Source organism: Tachyglossus aculeatus, chromosome 14 (genome assembly GCF_015852505.1).
Source record: "Tachyglossus aculeatus isolate mTacAcu1 chromosome 14, mTacAcu1.pri, whole genome shotgun sequence".
In the NCBI taxonomy this organism is placed as follows: domain Eukaryota; kingdom Metazoa; phylum Chordata; class Mammalia; order Monotremata; family Tachyglossidae; genus Tachyglossus; species Tachyglossus aculeatus.
In genome coordinates this window covers 17,094,602-17,101,524 of record NC_052079.1, presented here as the reverse complement: position 1 = coordinate 17,101,524, position 6,923 = coordinate 17,094,602, and positions in this window count along the sequence as shown.

The window sequence follows — 6,923 nt, the reverse complement described above, 5'->3', positions numbered from 1 at the left end:
CACTATGGGGCTAGATGATGAAGTATACTAATCAAGTTTGCAGCATTCCTTCATTCAATCATATTTATTTATTGAGCACTTACTGTGTGCAAAACACTGTACTAAGCGCTTGGGAGAATATAAGAACCTTTTGCATTGCCTCATTTAGTAATAAATTTTCCAATAACCAAAGTATTTTTTTTCCTTCCAAAGAGTTGGTCAGGAACTTAATATTTTAAATGGGTTCGAACAGATGCAATGTTATGATTCTAAAGAAAATACTAGAGCATTTTGTAACCCTTCCTCTGAAACGAAATAAAGGGGCACACTAGAGTTCTGGAGGAATTCAAGATAAGTGGCACAAAAAATAAAAAAAGGATTTCTAACTTTAGGAATCTCCTATTTCAGATATGTCAGGGATGGGATCCAACGGTATTCAATCAGTTGTATTTACTGAGCGCTTACTGTGTGCCCAGCACTGTACTAAGCTCTTGGGAGACTACAATATGACAGTAAACAGATACATTGCCTGTCCACAACAAAGGTTTTACAGACCACAGAACTTTCCCTACATTTCTGTTTGTCCTTCTATTTGCTGCCCCACACACTTCATATCTACTCTCCAAGCCTTATTCAAAGCCCATCTCCTCCAAGAGGCTTTCCCTGACTAAGCCCCCACTTTCCTCTTTTCCCACTCCCTTCTGCATTGTCCTGACTTGCTCCTTTTGTTCTTCCCCTCTCCCAGCCCCACAGCACTTATGTACATATCTGTCATTTATTTATTTGCATCTCCCCCACCCTAGAGTTTAAGCTCCTTGTGAGCAGGGAAGGTGTCTGCTTATTTATTGTATTGTCCTCTCAATCAATCAATCGTATTTATTGAGCGCTTACTGTGTGCAGAGAACTGTACTAAGCGTTTGGGAAGTACAAGTTGGCAACATATAGAGATAGTCCCTACCCAACAGTGGGCTCACAGTCTAAAAGGGGGAGACAGAGAACAAAACCAAACATACTAACAAAATAAAATAAATAGAATAGAATAAAATAAATAGAATAGAGTAAAATAAATAGAATAGAATAAAATAAATAGAATAGGTGCTCTCCCAAGCACTTAGTACAGTACTCTGCACACAGTAAGCACACAATAAATATGATTAAATGAATGAATCCTTTCCTTCTCCCCCTTCTCTCCATTCCCCTCCTGCTCCTCCCTGCCCCTTTCATATCAAGAGCATCAACACCAATACGGTTTACTTGAATTGATTTAAATAGATGCTTTTACTTGGAAAATATTAAAACAACAAATGCTAATGGCAAAGACATGCAAACATTTGGTAGGTCTGAGTAGCGCGAGTTGAATTCACCAAGACTCAAAAGCAAATATTTTTTCTCAATGCTGAGATTCAAAAACTGGTTTTGCTAATCTTTAAATAGTATATGAGGTTTTATTATAGTTTAATCATGTTCTAGCCAAAAAAAAAAACCCCAAACTTTTTCTTTTAATTTATTCTTGGTGAATTCCCAAAAGAACAAGAAAAGCATGGCAAGAAGAGAAAACCTTTTTTTTCCTAACCAGGGAATGTCTGTTAACTCTGCTGTATTTTCCCGAATGCTTAGTACAGTGTTCTGCCCATAGTAAGTACTCAATAAATACAATTGATGATGATGATAACCAAGGAGACAAGATATTTTGAAGTTGCAATTTTTCCTGCTGGTTTCAAATAATCACTTCCATTTGGCTTGTAAATATAAGACAAACTTGGTTAATTGACATTTGGCTGATTATTTTGAAGCTTCCCCTCACCACCTTCCAGCCTACCATCTCTAAAATTTCACAGTTTCAGTTCAAAGCACAAAATTATTTTGACCAATGAAGAGGTTTTAACAGCTCAAATGAAGTGTTGTGTATCACAGGAGAAGGAGGCAAAATGCTCAGGTTTTAAATTTAGCTCCCTAAGTCATTTGGTCTCCTTTGGAATCTTACATCACGGTTAGCAGCACTGTTTCAGAGGGAATTGGGAAGAGGTAAGAGGAACTAAGGGATTTCAAAGTGTTAAACATAGAGACATCTTTGGCTTTACCTTGTTTTTTAAATGTTTTATTTATTTTTAAATTATTAATGAAAGAAAGTACTCATCTGGGGGTTTGGGCTCCAGTGGGTCAGTGGAGAAATGATTAGAGAGAACAATCTTATGAAAATATAGTTTTTTGGTATAGGTTTTAAATAAACACAAACATAAGCTCAATTTTCTAAAAAAGTTAGAACAGACAACTATTCTCGATTCTAAAAGGCAGCTACTATCTCTCTCTGACTGTTCCTTTTCAGTCTCCTTCACAGCCCCTTTTCTGCCTCCTACTCCCTAACCTGTAGCCCCTCAAGGCTCAGTTCTGCATCCCCTTTTGTTTTCCACCTACATCGACTTCCTTGGAGAACTCATTTCTCCCACAACTTCAACTACCATCCTGCATGCAGATGATTCCTCAGTCTACCACTCCAGATCTGACCTCCCTCCCTGCAGTTTTGTATTTCCTCCTGCCTTCAGAACATCTCTAATTGGATGTTCTGCTGACACCTCAAACTTAACATGTCCATAACCAAACTCCTCATCTTCCCGCACAAACCTTCCTCCTTGTTTCACCTGTCCGAAACCTTGGCATTATCTTCCGCTCATCTCTTTCCTTCAACCCACACATTCAATCTATTGATCGATTGTATTTATTGAGTGCTTACTGCGTGCAGAGCGCTGTACTTAGCACTTGGAAGAGTACAGTATAACAGAGTGGTTAAGCATGTTTCCTGCCCAGGAGGAGAATACAATCTAGAATGCGAGACAGGCATTAAAATATATTATAGATATGCCCCTAAAAGTTGTGGGGTGAATATGAAATGCTTAAAGGGTACAGATCTAAGTCTTTAGAAGATCCAGAAGGGAGACTGAGTAGGGGAAATGAGGGCTTAGTATCCATTAAGTGCTTACCGTGTGCCAAGCACTGTTCTAAGAGCTGGGGTAGATACAAGTTCATCAGGTTGGACATTGTCCCTGTCTCACATGGGGCTCACTAAGTAGGAGGGAGTAGGATTTAACTCCCATTTTACTGGTGAGGTAACTGAGGCACGGAGAAGTTGTGACCCAGCAAACAATTGGCAGAGTTGGGATTAGAACCCAGTTCTTCAGACTCCAGGTCTGTGCTCTATCCACTAGGCCACATGGCTTCCTGCTGGTTCTCCCGTAACATCTCTAGAATCCACCCTTTCCTCACTATGCAAATTGCTACTATGCTGATCCATAGAGGCACTACATTTAAATGGCTCAGAAAGTAAGTGTATTTCTTAAACTACACTGAATTTATTTGCATAATTGGCCCATTGTTGGTAGAGTTTGTACCAGCCCAAAAGAGAGGAGGGACTACTTTGCAGGCCATCTAGCGAGAAGGGGAGCAAGTGAATAAAGAGAAGTAAAAAAAGGAGGAGGAGAGGAAGGGAGAAGGAAGAGAAAGATAAAAGGGCATTTGAGACTGCACTGTATTTTAGTTAACCCCCAGCCCCTTCCTTCTCCCCTTCCAAACCCAATGTGTGTTCACACATTTAAAAAAAAAACCCCAAAAACAATCCACGCATTTCACAGCTCGAACTTGTCTCCTTGGCATCTGGACCCTACCTCTTTCCTCCTCGGGGGCACAGCACTGTGGCTAATTACAATAATAATCTTTTATTTCTAACTGAAAAATCTGGAGGGGGAGAATTGTGTGTTGTAGGCAATTATGTGAGTAAATATGGTACTCTCCACTCCAGGGGCTGGGCTTTCATATGTACCATCTCATTAAAGGGTTTGTTCTAGCTGTTTTATTCTAGTTGCCTCTGCCTCCTTGCATTTATAAGCCTTTAATTTTCTTTGCATTTTACCAGGGGGTAGGAAAAACCCTGTCCTTCGAAACAACCAAGACGCTGACACAAGCATCAAACAAGCTTTGGGAATTTGGGGTTGTTTCTGCTTCCTCACATTTCAGTTTGGCTAAAATGAACTCTTACTGAAATATGCCCTCCCCTTCTCCTCAATTAACTTTTCACTCATTCACAAATTCACTGGGCTTCACCCTGGAATGAGACCCTTCATTCTTCAAAGAGACTGGGTGACTTACTACAGTTTTCAACTAATCAGAGAAGCAAAAATAAAAAAAATGCAGAGATCAAACTCCGAGGATGTGAGGCTATCTGGAAATTCATTTGTAAGAATAAACATTGTCACTTATAACATGCACATCTGCGGAATCCCCAGGGTGTCTCAAAGGCAAAGCTTTTTCAATTTAATTGCCATTTTATTCCACAGGGTGGTTTTCTAGACAGTCCTTTATCTAATCCAAATATCATCTGGTTGCTAGATGAAGACAACCTTCAGAACCTTTGTAGGGATTCAGAGTAGGTTATACAAAACTAGGATTAGGCTAAGTAAGAAATTTCATAACCCAGTGAAATTTTCTGATGTAGAGTAACAGGAATGCTAAATAATTTTGCATACATAAAGCAGCCATCAAATACATTTCAGAAGTCAAAAATCATTGGGGGATTGATTTTTTTTAAGATTCTGAAAATAGAGCCTAGGAAAAAATGACTTTCTGACCAGCAGTGATTAGTGACACAATGATTTTTATCACTTGACTGCTTTTTCAACAAAATGTGTCCTCCATACTGTAAGCTCCTTGTGGGCAGGGAACGTATCTCTCAACTCTGCTATAATGCACTTTCCCTAACAATTAGTACAGTGCACTGCTTATAGTAAGTGTTCAAAACCTATGATTGATTGGTTGATTGATAGAGCACAGTGTTGAGAAAAATCAAGTTGCTCCTGCAGTGGTGTTTTGCATTGGTGCATGAGTTCTATAACATAAATTTTCCTTAATTCAGGGTTTGTCCAGAATGTAAACCCCGTGTTAAAGGAGAAAGGACTATGCTAGAAACATCTATTTCCATTAAGAGATCTGTTCTGAAGAGATGAATAACCGCACGGAGTTTCTGAAGGAGCTTAATTGAAATGCCTTGAAAATTTATGGGATTGCAATTATAGCCCATTAATGGTTCCTCTTTTGCCTGAAAATGTACCCACATGCTAAGTCTTAAGAACATTTTTCACTCTTAGAGAAAAGACATTTTTAGTAGTTACCAAACCAGCCACCATTTTCTTTTTGTGGCGGTGCAAGCGAACGCCTAGGGGACAATCTCTTAACATATGCAATAGAGTGTTAAGACATTGATTACCGTCTGTTTGACCCTTTTCATTCCATAGCAGCCACGAGACTGGCTCCCAATCTGTTTCCCCACAACCCCCCACTCCCGCCCCCCCCCCCCAAAAAAAAAGATTTTCTGTTGTATAAGTCTAGACGTCCGGTCTAGCGAGGATTAAGAATTATTGGACCCCTTATGTGTTGCATGTGAGTAGGAGACAGGGCATTCTCTGTGACTCCATATGGTATGAAGTGAGTCTGATGGAGTTTCAGATTGGGCATTAGATAGCAGCAGCAACAGAGCCACGCAGAAACTCCAGAATCAAAAACCTCAACTTTGGGCCAGTTTTGCTAAAAAGGTTTCCTGAGGTCCATTGATTTTGGTGACGCTGCCTCTAATTCCAAGTTAACCGGGACAAAGTTTCCATTGACACTGAGATGATTTATGGTTTTAAAGGCGGGAAACATGAAAAGCCTAGTTTGGGCTGAGGCTCCTTAAATCTCTGGGGGAAGATGCACATGAGCCCAAATGATTGGATTTTTTTTGGTCTCCTTCTTCACCAATGACTGTGGCCACATTTCTGCAGTCCTTGTTGAAGCAGTCTCCACTTGCATTTTTTTACACGGTATTTGTTAAGTGCTTACTATGTGCCAGGCACTGTTATAAGTGCCGGGGTGGATACAAGCTAATCAGGTTGGACCCGGTCCACGTCCCACATGGGACTCATGGTCTGAATCACCATTTTACAGACGAGGTAACTGAGGCACCGAGAAGTGAACAATAATAATAATAATTATGGTACTTGTTAAGTGCTTACTATGTGCCAGTCGAAGTGACTTGCCCAAGGTCACACAGCAGACAAGTGTTGAAGGCGGGATTAGAGTCCAGGTCCTTCTGACTCCAAGATCCGGACTCTATTTCAGTGTTTTCTCAACACTGTGCTCTATCAATCAACCAATCAATCGTAGGTATTGAACACTTACTATGAGCATCCTGCTTCTCTCTCCACTTGGATTTGTACTTTTTATTCACCCTACCCTCAGCCTCACGGGACTCAGGTACATACCTATAATTTATTTCAATGTCTGTCTCCCACTTTGGACTGTAAGTTCCTGGCAGGTAGGGAATGTGTCTACCAACCGGGTTGTATTGTACTCTCCCAAGCGCTTAATACAGTGATCTGTACCCAGTAGGTGTTCAAGCACTGTAAGAAGCAGCATAGCCTAGTGGATAGAGCATCTCCCCCTCTAGACTGTAAACTCGTTGTGGGCAGGGAATGTGTCTATTATATTGTTGCACTGTAGTCTCCCAAGAGCTCTGCACATAGTAAACACTCAATAAATACAACTGACTTGACTGAGTGATGGACCCAGGGAAGTGAGGTGATTTGCCCAATGAAGTATTCATTCATTCAATCATATTTATTGAGCACTTACTGTGTGCAGAGCACTGTACTAAGCGCTTGGGAAGTACAAGTTGGCAACATATAGAGACGGTCCCTACCCAACAGTGGGCTCACAGTCTAGATATGTTACGCACATGTCCTCTGGTACATATGCTTTGTCTCAACCGACACCACAGATGGACATCTTGCCCTTCTCCTTGCTCTTCTCTTCTTTTTCCACCCCAAATCCCCCAGTCAGACAGGATTCTGAGTGCGCAACTAGAAGTTCGGCTAATCCCACCGCTTCCACAGTCTTTTGGGAAGCAGCATGGCTCAGTG